The sequence below is a fragment of the Aptenodytes forsteri genome, unplaced genomic scaffold (assembly GCF_000699145.1).
Source record: "Aptenodytes forsteri isolate BGI_AS27 unplaced genomic scaffold, ASM69914v1 Scaffold33, whole genome shotgun sequence".
Classification (NCBI taxonomy): domain Eukaryota; kingdom Metazoa; phylum Chordata; class Aves; order Sphenisciformes; family Spheniscidae; genus Aptenodytes; species Aptenodytes forsteri.
In genome coordinates this window covers 7,499,421-7,513,168 of record NW_008795037.1, presented here as the reverse complement: position 1 = coordinate 7,513,168, position 13,748 = coordinate 7,499,421, and the positions used below count along the sequence as shown (strand labels likewise).

General features: G+C 49.6%; 1 protein-coding gene across 2 annotated transcripts in view; it reads right to left on the bottom strand.

The window, feature by feature from the left end:
- GNAO1 (G protein subunit alpha o1) overlaps positions 1-13,748 on the bottom strand; it is an 85,025-nt gene that overhangs the window by 13,818 nt on the left and 57,459 nt on the right. The gene's annotated exons all lie outside the window — the stretch shown is intronic.

Genomic DNA, 13,748 nt, shown 5'->3' with positions numbered 1-13,748 from the left:
AAGGGAGATGAATCTGCCTGAGTGAGTCACTGCTTCAGTTTGAAATCCAGCATAGGGCTGGGACTGCGGGAGACGCAGCGCTTGGACAAAATCCAGGGGCCTGCTTAGATGGTGATAACCTGGGCGTATAAATCGGGGGTTTTTGGGGGGTAGAGGGGAGATTTAGCTTTCTAAAACACTTGGATAGTTTTAGAACGTTTACCCTTATTCTGCTCTAGGCTTAAAATCTATGAACACAGGCAATGCCTCCACGGGCTGAAACTTTGGGTAGGAAGTCCTGTCTTTTGGAGTGAAATGTTTTTATAGAGGAACCCAACAGCTGTGCACATATGACCACAATCCATTTTTTCATCCACATTCAAGACAATTTTTCAAAACAACTCAGCCCAACTAAATATAATTTATAAAGAAAAGAGGAATTTGGATCACAATTTAATATGAATTATAAACAGAGCTGCATCACACAGTGAAGTCTTTCTCACCGGCATTGAACTGCATGCAGACACTCCAGTTCCTCTTAAAGGGGGTTTGATGTGCATTACAGGGCCTAAATGCCTACCTCTAGCCCCAGGAGCATCAATCTAATGCACGAGATGCTTTCAATATACTGTGAATATAGGAAAGCAGGTCTGTGCATGAGCAGTGGTCTCGCCCTTCGATCTCTGTGCTTCTGGCAGCCTGGATGTCACCCAAAGAGGCAGCGGGGAAGGAGGTGAGATGCCGGGGGCAGGATGGGAGGGTTCCCGTTCAGGTGTTGGCCAGAGGATGGCAGCTTTGCCCAATGCAGCTTGCAGAGAATAAAGAGTAGTAAGAGGAGCTGTGCAGTTGTAGGGAAGGAAAAGACATTTTTGTCTCTGGTGAGTACGAGTTCACTGGTGAGTGCAAGAAGGTATGAGCAGGAACCATTCACATAAGGTAGCCATGATGTCTAAGCTTGACTTTCTCTTTCAGTTTAGCTAAATGCGTTTTTTTTTTTTTGTCTCTGGTGAGTACGAGTTCACTGGTGAGTGCAAGAAGGTATGAGCAGGAACCATTCACATAAGGTAGCCATGATGTCTAAGCTTGACTTTCTCTTTCAGTTTAGCTAAATGCGATTTTTTTTTTTTTAAACAAAGAGTGTGGATTTAGTCCTGACGCGTAACCCAATCACACCGACTTGGTAGTGAGCACACTTCCCCCGTGCCTTGCCAAAGCACATCCCGCTTGGCCTGAACGCGCCGCCCTGTCCTGCCCCTGGAGATGCCTTCCCGGCTGCATCAGCAAGCAGGAAAAGGCTTTCCATTTGTGTCCTGGAGGGAGTGCTCTGAGCCAAGCCTCCGGAGCAAGACGCCTAACGTGCCAGGGGTGTGCACTCGACAAAACTCATTGCCACCGGCTTTCATGCCTACCCCGCTAGCCTGGAAAAACAGACAGACAACCAAACTCTACGCTAAGGTGAAAAACAAACCTCACCCCGCTTGCATCATGTATTTTGGCTGCCCATCATTTTTATCATTCATTTTTGCTAAAGAACTACAAGAATCACATCACCCAGAGAAAAGTATATAAGCTAAGCAGGCTTATTTTTATTGTGCCCTTTTTCTAGCATTTAAAGCCATTGTGGTTTTGTGACAGATGCTCCTTTAATAGCCTTATGATGGGCCCTGGATGGATGAATGGGGCTTCATTTGAAATCAGATCCTCCGCTGTGACGGCTGAAGCCACGATCACTCATCTATTCACAACTGGTGTCAACTCCTGTTATTTAAGAGACAGCTGCATTTCTTCACATGTCCCCACAGACCCAGGCGGCTCTGCAGTGCTGTTATTCAGAGACCCAGCCTCTCCTCTCTCCTCAGGAACAAAATACTTCAAGGTGATGATAAAAAGTGGAGGTGTAAGAGAGGGAAGGATTTTCTTTCCCTCTTGCAGCTCTTGGCAGTTACCCTGAAGACCTTTATCACTTCCTCCATCTTCATTTTCTGTATTTTCCTATGATTCAACTCTCTTCAATTTAACGTTCCCTATTAATTATTCTTGCCTTTGAGATCCTCCTTTAATGCTGGGAGTGCAGCAAATGAAGAAATCTATTGCAAACTGGTCAAAGGACTTGGCATCACAGCAGCACAGTGACAGAGGAGTTCATTACTGTAATTACCGCCTTCAACCTGCAATGATTTGCTTGTGAACAGCAGCATCCTTTAAACCCCAGGCCGTGTACTGGGACTTCAGGGCGTTCTCATGCTCGCTACTGGTGTGCACAGCCTACGGCTCTTCCATGCAGCGTTCCCCTTGGCTGCCTGACAGCGAATTAGCTCCAGATTTGATTTGATCCTGCATACAACCTGGCTCTGAGGTTTGGAAAGCCTCACCTCCCTTCGCATCCTTGTCCACGGCGGTGATGTAGCCTCATATGCCTGGATCCACCCAAGTTACTCTGGGGGATCAGAGGTGTGGGGGAGCTGATGCAGCCTGCCAGCCTCTCGAGGGGGCAGGATGATAGCGATAGAGGGAGGAGAGCCAAGCAGGATCCATCCCATCCACCCTCTCCTCCCTGACAGCATCCAGCTTCCAATCCCAGTTGGGATATCTCCACAGGAACCTCGGCTGGGGGGTCTCTAGCATCTGTCTGGGTGAGGGCACTGCTTCCCAGTGCTTAACTGGTGCTGTGACAGAGGACTACTCCGTATGCCCAATACTCAGCCTGTCCTGACTTCAGGTGAGCTGAGCTCTGTGAGTCGAGTGCCTCGGGGTCACTCCCACGCCAATGCATCTAGCCCGGCTGCTGGGCACCCCAGCTCCGATACCTGCTTGCCAACACACCCTTTGCCTTTTCTATTAACTCCCCTCTTCATCTCTTTCCTCATCTCTAGTGTTTTCCATCATTCTCCATGTGTTTCTCAATGACTTAAATTCTTTCAGTTGCCTGGGTCTGCTTTTCATCTGTTCCTTGTAGTCTCGATGAGGGTCAGCCATCAGTTTATATGAAGGTATACAATATCTTCAGTGCTGGTTTTGAGGCTGCATTCCAAAACTGTTTACTCCTCTGGCTGCTCTCCCCTAGAATTTCTCCCATCTCAGGCTGCAGCAGATATTTTTTTCCCCTGGATTTGGCCACAGCTGAGCTGGACCCCTTTGGCGTGTGCGCCCCACGAAGCTCAGCTGGAGGAGTGTGCCACGGCACAGCTGCCACGTTAACATCCAGCTGCGGGAATGGGAAGCTCAGGCAGGCTGCTGTTTGGATGCTGAGCTGATTTTAGCTGCTGCTTGTTCTCCTCGGTTCCTGCTGGAGGTATCTCTGAGGCTTCACCAGAGCGCTGGTGCTCCCTGCCCATGCTGCTTGGAAGGACCTGCTGGTCTGCTGGGTGCGAGCCTGAGCTGGCAGAGGGGGGGATGTGATGGGGGTGTCACCTCTTTGGGAACAGGGAAACCCAAGTGGGGACAAATTGCTATACATGGCGCTGGATGACAGCACTCCCAGTATGCCCTTTGAACCACAAATCTCAAGGCCAAACTGTTGCTGGAGATAATTAGTTGTCGCAGCCAACGTGCTGGATGACACATAATCCCCTCAGAAGCTGGCATCTGTTTAACCAGCAGAAACAAGAGTGCTTTGGAGGCCGTGGAGCGAGTGCTCGGCTCCCCCCCTTCCGTGTCATCTTCATTGCACGGTGCTGGCATCAGAGCTCCTTCCACTTTCCAGCTCCAGGGTTTGCACACTGGAGTGGAAGCATATCTGAAATGACACATCAGCCCTTATTTGCAGCCTGCCTTGCCCAGGGCTTGCAGGGGTTAAAAAAAGCTGAAGAAAGGTTAGAAGGTTTTTGAGTACATGAGTAACCCTCTAGCATTTATACTCCTGAGCTGAGCAGCTCCGTTACTGCTTATATCTTTTATTTTAAACGCTTTGTTTTGAAGCAGATTGCAGGTTTCTGAGTCACTCAGTTTATTGGGCTCAGGGAGGTGAAGCCTGACTACATTACGCTGCTAAAAGCAAAATGCACAAGAAATGGCATTTCCCAAATACAGGGAGAGGAGCTCATCAAACTGAGGCTACAAAAGGCAGATACCCTATAAGGACTAGCTGATATTAAATATTTCCACACAGTAATATTGAAAATAGGGAGTAAATAGTTTCTTGTTCCTTCATTTGCTGTTTTCAACAGCACGTGGTAGCAGCACCATTGATGCCGGAGACACTGCATGCAGAAAGGACTGTTGTCGGAGTTATCCCACGGGAACAGACCGCTGGCAGCAGCCTACGTGCAGCGTGTGGATGGGGACCCCTCCCCAGGCCCTCTGCCACCAAGGGAACCTTCTCCCAGGGTTGTACTGCCTATGCCAAAGGCTCTGCTGGCTGCCTTCTCGGATGAAGAGGTGTAGCTGAGGTCACGGGCTGTGGTCAGAGCTGGATACCTGTGGGAAGGCTTACACAGACGTACATGCACGTCTGTTGAGGTTAATGGCAATAAAATGGTTAAACATCTGTTGGCTTTTTCTTGCCTCAAAGGTGATACCTTGGCAGTCTTTTTGCAGGCAGCATCCAGATCGCACTGCGCACACCCGAGGTGCTCACACCGAGCTGAGGCCAAGCTCACGTCCTCAGTGCTCGAGAAGAGGCAGTGCAGTGGCAGCCACAGCTTGGGTCTTGGTCTGGGGCGGGTTTGAGACAGGGGAGTGGGAACTTCAGGAGAGCAAGCCTGGAGACAGCAGCATCTTCCCAGCTGCTCCTCCGTCCTGTCGGTCCTGGCCTCTGTCCATGTCTCCTCCATGAAGGAAAGGCTGTGCGTGGGATACCCCAGCCTCGTTTTGTTGGCTTGCGTTGTATTTGATTGAAAAAGCAGATCCCCATTTGTCAACAGACGCAGCTGAGTCACTGCTGGGTTATTTTCTACTCCGTGTACAGAGGCGCTTGAGGGTCAGCTCCAACATCGTGTCCTGGCAAATGCCGAGTTTTTAATCAAGGTTGTCATGAGTAGGAGTCATCTCATCTAACTCTAGATGTTTATGAGAAGATGTCTCCACCCGAGTGCTCCTTCCTAGTTCATGGATGGAAATGGGCATTTCTAACATCTGTTATCTGTATCTGACCTTAGCTTGTATCCTAACTTCTTCCTTTCTTTCACTGATGAATGAATAGCTTGATGTGTATTTAGCATTAAACCCATTTAATATTTAGTGACTGTAGAGTAAGGATTCAGAGGATAAGCACTGGGCTTAGGGAGTGTCAGTAGTGACTCTACAACAGCATAGTAAACTCTCATAGTACCTTCCACCAGAAGAGAAAAACTGTGTGGGCGCTGCTTCCCAAAGGTGTGACACAGCTCGGTGTGGCTACCCAGAGCAGCTGGCACTAGGCAAACACTCAGAGGCCATGGCACTGCAGTGTTTTTCCTGCAGATGCCATGCCCAGCCATATCTGCTGTATTATTTTAGGGGAAGGGAGAAAAAACCTCCAGCCCACTCTCAGAGTCCAGCACTCATCCAGCACACACAGCGGTGATGCAACACGTGTCTTAAATAATCATCAGTTACGAAAGACTTGAAATGTAGCCAAGCAGCGGCATCGTGTCCCTTCAGAAATCAATCCCACCTAAGGGTAGGGACCACGACGTGCACACGTGTGTGCAGAGCCCTCCTGTTCTCCTAACGAAAGCCAGAAGGCGTTACGTGCTGCTCCTCGGGCGCTTCCAGGTGGGTTATGGCAGGCAGGAGGAAGAGACCTTAGGGGATAAGTAATTCAACTAAGAGGGCAAGAGCATTGTCTGGCATTTTCTGAGCCCAGCCCAGACAAGGAAGGTCTTGGGAATTCGCTCCTGGACTTTAGGCAACGCATTTTGTGTTTCTGGCTGCGTTCCCTGCTCAGCCAGTCCTGCCTCAATGGGAATCACATGAATTACATGGCAGGCTCTGCTGTCCTGCCACTGCTCCCAGTGATAAATCTCATCTCACGTCCAACCAGATGAGATACCGGCATGGACACTCCCTAGCTTCCCTCCCCCAAAGCCAACCAGCGACAAGACACTTCTGGTACCTGCTTCTTGCAGGCTGCCAACAGCAGAAGTGATGGCCACCAGGCCCAGAGATTACTGGGGTTATTTTCCTGAATGAACTCTGCTGGATGCTCTGAGTTTTCATTACTCTCCCCTGGGAAATGAGGAGGATGGTCCCTGCTATTAAAAGGATGGTGCCAAACCTTGACGAGAAGGATGCTACCTTGTGATGCATATTTTTTGCCCTGCACTGAAGCAGGACCCTGCTGCTGGCCAGGGCCACAGGCTGTTTGCTCAGACCTTGCTGAGCGCAAGTGAGAGATGTGTCCATGGAAAAGGAAAAGGAGTCGTGCAGCAGGCTGTACAGGGCTTGTACATCAAGATCAACTTGACAAGTTGATATTAACACTAATGATAGGCAGGAGGAATGCACAAAAGCAGGTTGGAGTTTAGCTGTCCTAGTTAGACTTGCAGTTTTCCAAGGCATGACTGGATCCAGAATAATTTTTAGCATCGCGTGTGGATGAGCAGAATCACTAAACAGCAACCATAAAACAAAGGTACTTCAGGACATAAAGGGTCTCCAGGCGTAAGCTGCTGGCTGGCTTTGCTCAGGGGTGGCGGTTTGGTCAGCAGTATATCATGGTCTTGTTACTGCTGGAATAAAAGGACACTGTGATACAGTCTGAGTTTGTGGTCAGAGAGCTCTGGTTGGGGGAGAGGTGGGCTTTGGAGGAAAAGCCAACGCTAACAACCTACTCAGAAACGGTTTTGGAGCCGCCCTGGGAAAGCAGATGTGGGCTCATCTTTCTGCAATGAAATTTGAAAATTGGACGGTATGTAAGAGGGGATGATAAAGATTTTTTTTACATATTGGAGCCCTTAAAAGAGAAAAACAACGTGTCTGGATCAGATCAACGACCCACCTAGCTCAACTAGTGTCCAAGAGCAGACGTTGAGAGAAGAGTACAAATACAGGGCAAGTATGCAGTACTCAGACAGTTTTCCCAGCCTCCAATACTTCATATGGATAACAGAGTTTCAAAGAGAAGGGTGATATCTTTATAGTTATTACCCCTCAATGATTTTTCTTCCAAAAATCTGTCTAGGCACTTTTTGAAGCAATGTAAACTTCTGCACACATCTGCAGCAAGGAATTTCCCAGCTCAGCTACCCTGTCTGTGAAAAACTGCCTCTTTCTGTTTTTTAAACTGCCATGTCAGAGTTTAACTTTGTTAATTATCGTATGGGAACAGCTGTCCTCTCTCTCCTCCCTGTTCCCCACTTGTTTCTCTGTAGACATCTCCATAGACCTCCACACATCCTCTGTGAGCATCTCTGCTCTGCTCCCGAAACATTCCTGCATGGAAGCTCTTCGGAGCCTTTCATCATGCCAGGAGGGGGTCTTCCTGATCTCCTGGATCCTATCTGAGATGGGGAAAGGAGGGAGCCACAACTGCCTTGTTCTGTATGTAACCGTCTGCTTTATGACCACTTAATACGATGATACTTGGAGAACCAGACAGTTTAACGCCAGCCCCCTCGGAGCTGCTGCATGGGCAGATCTGGCGAACATGGTTTGCTAGCAGTGGTGCGATCCCTTTTAGAAGTGTCCTCATCTGGGCAATACCGCTGTTTATATAAAGCCTCTGTGATTTAAATCATTGTTTAGTGCAGAGCCGCTGACCGCAGGGCACCCTCGCCTTTGTTTTCATAAGCAAAAGATATTTACGGGGGCTGGATGGATCTTTCCAGCGGCGCTACGTCAATCCGAGCCCGCCGGGATGACGCATGGCTCAGGCTGTGCAAGGTCTTCTCTCCCGGTGGCCCTGCACGCAGGTGTCCTCCGCACGCCAGGGCAGACGCAGGCACTAATCGAACTTTGGCTGAAGCAGAGGAAGGCTCAACAGCTCCAGTCTAGCTCTTGCTTTATGTAAGCCTCTGCTTCCTTCTGATGACCAGCTCTGAAGGACAGTAGCTGAGCTGGAGCAGGGATGAGGCGTGGTGGGACTCAGCACCCTGGAAGCGAGGAGGATCTATGCCTAAACCTTTCCGCAACAGAGTAAGTGGGTTTGAAACTTTTTTTTTTTGCTCCAGGACTGCTGTTACAAACCTGCTGACAGTGGAGCTGATGGCTTTCTATACTGTAAAAAAAAAAGAAGAAAGAAAGGAAAGAAAAGGAGGGACTAAAAATAAGCCATGGTGAGTTTGGGTTAATGAAGGGCTTGTTCTGAGAAGGAGCCCTGATCAGAGGACGCAGCCTCCACGCTGCAGCGGGGCTCCCGGCGCGTCCACACTCGGCAGCTGGCTCACCCGCACGGCACTCGGCGGCTCAGCCCAAACAGGGGAGAGACATTGACAAACCCAGCCCACCGCGGCCGAGTCCCCCCAGTGAGCACGCCAACAAAGGCACGAAGGCTCGCTCGTCCCAGCGCTCCTTACATCCTACGGCGGCTGATTCGATTTGGCCCCAAGGCGATCTCGTGAGCTAATTACTCCAACCCTGGAAAGCCAAAGTGACCACGGATGAAACCAGTCCCGCAGACTTTAACCTTTTGATCAGCCACTGGCCAGGGAGATTCATCAGGGTGTGCACAAAGGCCCAGGACATCTATTTACACACTTGTGGCAGTGGGGGAAGTAGCATTAACATCTCCACTTCTAAGCTGGAAGGAAAAAAGTAGATACAGCTGCAGTGTTTTTGTAGTGCTAGGTGTCTGTCTGCAGCAGGGATAGCACTGGTGAAGGATTTAGATCTAATGCTACAAAGGAAAGCATTAGTTAATGAGATCTGCGCTCTCGTATCAAGTAGATAGAGGATGCCCACAGCTGGATGACGGTGCAATTACGAAGAGTGGGATGGGTCTGTCGGGAGCTGACTTCAATTAGAGGCCTCATTTATACACTCACAGTGCTGAGGAAGATGGGTTGCTGGTGATGGAGTGGGAATCATGTTTCTGGATCTTCTCATCTGTCCATTCTCCTGACCTATTAGCAAGCTATAGGGATTTCTGCTTTCAAATCCCATTTTGAGCATCCCTGCCAGAAACCGTGGGTACCAAAATCAGCCAATGCTCTGCCGTGGACAGATATGGCCCACAGCTAGCAAAAGCAAAACCTGGAAATTTTACCCTTGGCTGCACGCTAAAAACGTCTTAGTTATCCCAGACATAGGTGGATCTCTTGGGCGTGTAAAATCTGTGCTATGCGAATGGACTTTCTGGTCCTTCTCAGCCGCTGTCAGGCTGAGGCTCCTCCGAGAATGGCTTTGCTTGTGGTATTGCAGCATTTTGGTTTCAGTCCAGGCCGGGTCCAGAAGCAGAGACATGCAAGGGAAAATTCATGGAGTCTCTCATCCCTTTAGAAAACATTCAGCCGAATTGTTGTTAGGAGGAGATTTGTTTGCTGTGTATCAAAATAGCTCAATGGTTCCCACCAGGGAAGGCTGTTACCTGGGCCAAGCTGCTCTGGCGAGACGTCCTGCTGACCACTCACTTTTCCTTTCTCCCTCTCTTACAGGCATGAGCAACCTCAGAGAGGTCTGTAATCGTAGCCTCCTGTCACCAGACAACCACCCCTGGAAGGTTAGGCTCCTGCAGCCCACCTAATAGCGGTTTGGGTTGCTCCCAGGTCTCTGCAGGAGTGGGCTGATCCCTGTGTTCAGCTGAAGATGCATCAGCGACGTGTGCGTGATAAAATCAGCTTGGGATACTCCGTATAGGACAGCCCGGCCGCATAGCTGCTGTGGCTTTGTGGGAGATGAGCTGAGGACACCACCTCCAAGGCATGTTCCTCCATGAGGGCTGGGGACGGCTACTGTCTCTGCACTTGAGGTTGTGCAGAGACATTCCCATGTGCCTTGGGGACACGTCCCTGCCAGAAGCAGCCTCTGCTGTCTGCCCACGGACCTGCCAGTGACCACGTCTCTTGGGAGCGAGCCACGGGCCAAGGTGCCACGGTAAGCCAGGTGGGCGTACCAGGAATCCCTGCCTGCTTGGTGGGAGAAGTTTGAACCGACCCAGGAGCACTTCACTTCCAGTGGGAGGATGCAGGCCCAGAGCAGCGTTAGGTCTGGAAAACATCAGGAGTTCTTCCAGACAATGCAGACATTATTGCCAATAAATGCTTTTGCTGAGCTTTCCCTTGGCCGCAGAAGGGGAGGAGAGCATCTTGAGCAGATGGCTGGTTAGCACAAGCATCACCCTTGCACAGCCCGCGTTTCTGCGCTCTCTGCTGCTGGAGCACCTCAACTCTTGCTAAGCATGATTGATGTGTCCTCCCAACCTCCCACCGGAGTAGGGAAATGTTATTAATCACACTTGCTTTAGGAGGAATATAAGTATTAAGGGGATAGATGACTCGCCTGAGAACATGACGGGAAGTCCATGGTGGCGCTTGGAAGTCAGTTTGGGGTCCCTAAATTGCAGTCAGGAGCTTTAACCGCAAGGTCTTTCCGAGTTTTATAACCCTTAACCAATATTCTTCCATGCTTTTACGAGGGATTTTGCCCATGTAGGGGCAGATACTGTAAGACTGGTAGAAATTTGCTGGCCTATTATAAGAAAGAAATATATTCCCTACATAAAGAGCAGCCTATAAAATAGTGTTACAATTGATGATTAAATCGCAAGTTAACCCAAGAATTTGAATAGAGATAAATAAATGCTTTCTTTTTTTTTTTGGTGAACAAAGAAGGCTGAAAATGGATGTTGTCATGTACTTTTCTGCTCCATCCAATATAATTTCATGCATTCCTATACGGATTTTGATGAGTTCTGCAGATCAATGACACTGCATTTAAACACAAGCTAAGCAGTAATTACAGATGCATGCAAGATTTATTCATCTGGTGGCACTACACCAGCTGATGGAAGGATCAGCCATATCCAATCAATGTTTGAAGCCTCTCAAAATAAAGAGCTTTTTGGCTCCCACTGCAAAGTGAAAATAAAAATAACCCCCTGAATCCCAGGAGTGCCCCCTTATGTCCATACAGGGAAGGCTGCAGAATGCCTCTGGGTCATATCTGCACCGTTGCTCACGCTAAGCCTTGCCTTTGCACATCCATATATGTTGTTCATGTTGGGTCTTCTTCACGCACTCGCTGCACGACCAACTTGTCCCTAGGCCTGAGGATGGGATTGATGAGATTTAAGGCATAAGTGAGGAAAAAGGAGAAGGATGAGCAGTGTGGAGGAAGGAGCCAGGGAGCGGGCAGCCAGCGTTCTCCAGGATCATCTCCCACGTGCCGGAGGGCGTCCAGGCACGGCATGCACGGGCTGGGAGCCAGCGTGACGTGCCACGCTGCAGCGCGAAGGGAGAAGCTGGGGGACTGCAGTCGAAACCACGGAGGTGCGTAATGTGGCTCTGTTGTTACGGGAACACGTGGCAGGGGATGCAAGGTAGCATTTTTAAAGGCAGATACTGGATTTCGTCCAATTGTTCTTCAGGTTTTCCCTGCTGATGTGGGCTATACGTCCATATAGCAGCTCTCCCCTCCTATGGAGCAAAGCTGCTTGCTCCCTGCTGTCACCGCGAGATGCCCTGATGAGCCAGGGAGTCCCACTCTGCGATGCTCTTTGCTAGGACTTCAGACAGGGTGCCAGTGCTAATCCTACACCCACATTTCTCATCAAGCTGGTGGAAAGCAGCAACACATCAAGCGGAGTCAGCAGGGTCAAAGCAAAACCTACAGCCCTCCCATGGTACTTCTGTTCTGGGGCAAGGGAAGATAAACAGCGGGATGAATGGACCGAACCAGGCAGACCAGGGGTTTGGGCAGCTCTTTCAGACACTCAGATGGGTGCCTGCACAGAAGTCAGAGAAACCCTTGGTAAGATAAACAGGTCGTGCAGGTGACCTCTGTGCATTTAGCACATTTTCTACTTACTGCCAACTATTTTAAGCAGAGGCTCTTAAGTCTCCCATAGTGATGGGAGATGTCTGAATGAACACAGCAGGACTGAGCCTCACTGCCCTGCCTGTGTGCTCCACCTCAAAGGAAGCTCCACTGGAGCTGGGAAGCACAAGCAAGTGGGAAACCCATCCAGCCCTGCCCAGAAAGCAGCCGTAGGTGGGAAGATGTTGCCCAGAGGTATGCCCGGGCTGTCCTGCACTGAAAGCTCCCCTCTGTCACCTTCAGGACTGGCACTGCCACCTCTGCGTGCAGGTGGGACCCGGTCGAGACTTTGGATTGTGAGATGCAGCTCTTCATCGTAGGTGGGGAAGAGGCTCCTACGTCCTTCAGAGTGGTCCCCTGGGCAGGATACAGGTAGTTGAGCTCCTGGGTAGAAATGTGTAGCCTTTTTTTCCTGAGTTTATTTGTAACTTCTGCATTTGTGTCATTTCTTTGTTTACGTATTTTTGTTCAATGAGATACTCCTCTGGGGATTTCTTAATGCAAAGTTGCTGCTTCCAACGTTAGTTTAATTTGAGCAAAGATTTTTGCCTGGACTCAGTTACCAATTCCCAGCTCTCAGCAGCTGCTAGCTAGTGTCAGCCTCCTCTTTCTCTTTCTTTCTCTTATTCCTGCCCGTTGCAGATTTGGCCTCACTGTTCAGCACGCTCCCTGGTGCAGTATTCCTCATGTTGGGGATTGCAAGATCGTGGAGCTGTTTAACTGAAAATGTTTAAACTGACATTAATGCTGCTCGGTAGGATGTACTGGCTGGTGTTTTCCTGAACGAGGATTTGGAAATGGTTCTTATGCTATCATCAAACCTTACGTACCAAGAGCAATACTGAGGGATTGGGAAATGCTGATTTATGCCATTAAAAGTGCTGTCAGAACCTCAGAGCTACAGTGACTGTTCCTGGGGTGCTTCATGGCCTGGGCTTACAATTCTGGAGCACTGAATTTCTTTTCAGCGCTGGTGCTCCCAGCAAACCTGCTGTTCAATGTAGCCCAGCAGGGAAGGCGTTACAGTGAGGCAAAGTGCATCATAAATCCCCAGCAAGACTTGGACTAACCGCCAAAACCCAAGCTGACACTTCTTGGCGTGGCTCCACGGTGCGGTTTGTGCCTGGTTTCTTTCTCCCCTGTATCTCTTCCCTCTCCTCCCAGCAGCACAGAGAAGGCGCTGCCTAAAATCCAGGCTCAGCACCATTTCTCCTCTTTGTTTCTAATAAATTCAGCCCCAGAAGAGCCCCCCAGGGTCCTCGGAGGAGGTGCCTTTTCCAGGTACTCAAGCACTTAAATGCTTTAGATGTATAGGAGGTAGGGAAGGTGTAAGCATGCGGATTTTGGCACAAGGGCGGGTGTTCGCTCTGCTGTACTCCAGCCTCCTTCTGCTCTGAACTGTGCTGTCCCCGCCGAACTAAGCAGCCCTGCCCAGAGCCTGTGCCCGCAGAGCGGAGTGAGTGTGTGCCCGTCCACAACAGCCCACGCAGAATTATCCCTAGAGCCTGAGCACGGGCTGCCTGGGGGGGCAGAGGCACGCGGGAAATTAGAGGGTTTTCTGATGGGGGCTGGCAAAATAGGAGTTGTGGGTTTGGATCTGTGTGTTACACCAGTGGTCTGAAGGCAAGGAACAGATCTGGAGAAGGTGAAATAATAGTTTATAGACAGTGTCAGTGTTGTTTTTACTCCAGTAGACAGTCAGTGTACAAAGGTACGGATGAACAAACTGATATGGACCTAGCACTAGCTCTGTGGTTGCAGGGGGAAAAAAAAAAAAGAAAAAGAAAAAAAGATAATAATAGGAAAAGGTCAAAAATCTGCCTCAAGTGTATATCTGACTCATTGTGCTGGCTGGGCTCATGGCTGGCTTGTATGGG